Raw genomic sequence first — 3163 nt, forward strand, 5'->3', positions numbered from 1 at the left:
GTAGTCGCAGTTTGCATCACAGCCGGATGACGAGCGAAGCAGCACACTGGAAGTGTTGCTGGTTGCTCAGCAGATAAAAGTCTTTCCAGCCTTCCAGAGGACGGACGTTTACATCAGGAACGACTGAAATTCATTTCTGGAGACGATCTTCTCTCCGTTATCAGCGACCGGTTGTTTGTCTGCTGAACGACACTCAGCTGCAGGATTTTCTACTGTTTCATCTTCAGTCTGTGATGAAGTTTTAAAACATGGTTTCTTTCTGTTCCTCAGCTAAAGGAACATAATATATCTGAGCTAAAGCTAAGCTAACGTTTGAAAAACAGACTTCGACTTTGTGAGGAAACTTGGACTCGATCTCACCGTCCTGAAACTTCCTGTTGAGTCTCAGCTGAGCAGCAGCAGCTTCATAGACGCTATATACTGTCTGCAGACATTACTGCAGGTAAACATGCTGCTGCTTTCATTAGGGCCTGTTCTGATTGGCTGGGGGTGAAGGTGGGGGCCGCACCTCCAGCCAATCAGAGCAGGAGCTCATTAATAATGCAGATTTGATGTAAATATCTTCAGAAACAGTCTGCTGGAGGACAGAGAGGAATCTGGCTGTAAGGAAAGATGGATTTAGAGAAATCTAAACAACTTTTGGTGAATAAAATGTTTAAAATAGACTCGGTGTTTATAAAGGATACCAGATCTGAAAAATATATCAAACACGAATTATTATTCAAAGTAGAGTATTTTATATACAGTATAAACATATAAACATGTCTGGTGCGGATCTTTAAACATCGGCTCCTTCGTCTTCATTTAAAGATCCAGAATCTTTGAATATGTAAAGTTTTCCTGCTGGACACCAGATGTTTCCTCCTTCACTGTAAAGTCCATCTCAGTGTTTGTGCTCTGGAGGCTTCAAGTTTCAACGTCACATGTGTCAGTTGCATACTGGAACACGATTGGCTCCAAGCTGGTTGTGATGTCATAAATCCGGCAGGTACATCCGGGTGTGAATCTGAGATTTAAGGTGACCTCAGAGAAACTTTGCTCGCTGTGTCTGATTGAGTCAGATCGTTCAGTAATCCTCAGCAGGTGCGTCTGCTCTAAGAAACCACTCAAGACTACGTTTCCCTCATAATATCCACTGGTTTCCATGGAGACCAGCTGGTGTGGAGCGGCCTGCAGTGACCTGAGCTCTGTGACACACTGACCTCAATCTGCAGCTCCATTGTTCAGTGTGTCCTGCTAAGTAGACCGGAGCAGAGGCCCTGTATACAGAGCAGCTCCCACCGCTTTGTCTTCACGCTCTGCAGGATGTCACATGACCCCAGCACGCCGCTTCCTGTCCGTCCTGTACACCCTGTCTGTGTCCTCACTGTGGAATCTAACACGAAGACAAACTTGTTCTTCATTGTCCACTTTTTTTCTCTCTCAGATCCTTTAAGTCCTGCAGTCAAACCAGTGCTGTCAGAAAACAGACCGGAAAGTTCTAATAAACTCCATGAAAACTTGCAAAAACTTTTTTAATCTTAACAAGTTGTACTGTAACCTTTAAATGATTTTATTCCATTTTATAAGAACGCCTCTCTGATCTGTGGTATTCCTCAAGGCTCAGTCCTCGGCCCCCAGTCTTTAGTTTATCCTTAACCTCTAATCACAACCATGGTGTACATGAATTCACAACCTTTTCTCATTATGTTGAGAGTAAACATGGTTCGGACAGCATTATGTTTCTAGCTAAACATATTTGCTGTGTGTAAAAGTGATTTCTAGGAGACAGGGCTGTTCTCAGAAATATGATTAAAGCAAAGGCTAAATGAAAATAATAAAAAGAAATTATTGTATCTGGTCCTTTAAAGTCCACTCCATCCCTGCAGAACAGTCACAGCTCTCTGTCTGCAAATATCAAACCTGCACTTTTCAACAGTTACAAGACTTGTTCAGTCATGTTTCCTCCAACTCTGGAGCTTCTCAAAACTCAGGTCTTTCCTCTCTTGTGCTTATCTTTAGAAACTCATTCATGCTTTTATACCATCATTTATTGATTACTGTAAAAAGATGAAGAGGCCAAGTGTTGAGTCAGTTTCACGTGCAGTGAGTCCAGGAAACCTGAAGCTGTTCACAGAAAAGAAAATGTTCTTCATGCACAGAGAAGATTTCTATTAAAACCTTTATCTAGTCAGACATGAATCATTTCATCAGGGAGGAAACCTGGTTTCACAGGCAGGACCTCTCAGCTGCCTGAGTATGTGAAGCTGCAGAATCACGACCATCTTTTAAATCTCAAAACTAACACTTTTATTGATGCTATTTCTGTTTTATTTTCCACTTAAACCATGAATTATCTATTTTATTTGTTATTTTCAAACTGGTCTTTGCATGCGTTTAGCCTGATGCTAAGCTAACTGACTCATATTTGACAACTATGAACTGTGAGGACCATGTACTACTCCAGAAAGCAAACAAAAAGATCACTGACCATAAGGAGGATATTCAATGGCTTTCTGATGAATTGCAGAAGAAAGACTCTTGTCCAGCTGCATGGACGTGGCCTCTGCACAGTCCAAACTGATGACCTCTCTCAGTGCAACCATCCAGGATCTGTGGGACCCCTCCACCTGTCCACAGCTCTCCTCCTGCTTAACATCCAATCATCAGTCATCCTGGACTGAAGTGGTGGTCCACAGTCACAAGAGACACTCAGACAGATCTCACCACTCACCTACGACTCTCCAACCACTATGCAACCCTGTCTGACAACACTCCGATCCACCAGCCGATCCTCCTGTGGTTCCAACTCTTCCTGATCTGCTCTCTACAGTCAGGACCCTGCCCTGGTGTCCCAGTGTGACCCTCTACAGTCCGGACCCGGCCCTATCTAAAAAAATCAATCAGACAGCTGCAGCTGATCCAGATGCTGCTGCTCGAGTCCTCACTAAGACCAAGAAAGTGGATCATATCAGTCCAGGTCTCAGATCTTTACACTGGCTTCCTGTCTGTCAAAGAATTGATTTTAAAATACAGCTGTTGGTTCATAAAGCACTGAATGGTTTCTGATCTGCTGCTACGTTATGAATCATCTAGATCTCTCAGGTGGTCTAGATCAGGTCTGCTTTCTGTCCCCAGAGTCCAAACTAAACCTGGAGAAGCAGTGTTCAGTTTTTATGCTCCA

The 3163-nt window shown here is 43.3% G+C and overlaps 1 long non-coding RNA gene across 1 annotated transcript; it reads right to left on the minus strand.

Annotated features, from left to right (window-relative positions):
- Nucleotides 1–713: 713 nt before the first annotated feature.
- LOC121903949 lies at nt 714–2912 on the minus strand. The gene is made up of 2 exons (XR_006098147.1): nt 2471–2912; nt 714–1455 (listed from the first exon to the last, which is right to left on the minus strand). It is a non-coding gene; the product is annotated as an uncharacterized LOC121903949 (long non-coding RNA).
- Between the last annotated feature and the right edge of the window lie 251 nt (nt 2913–3163).

The sequence above is a fragment of the Thunnus maccoyii genome, chromosome 1 (assembly GCF_910596095.1).
Source record: "Thunnus maccoyii chromosome 1, fThuMac1.1, whole genome shotgun sequence".
Lineage (NCBI taxonomy): Eukaryota > Metazoa > Chordata > Actinopteri > Scombriformes > Scombridae > Thunnus > Thunnus maccoyii.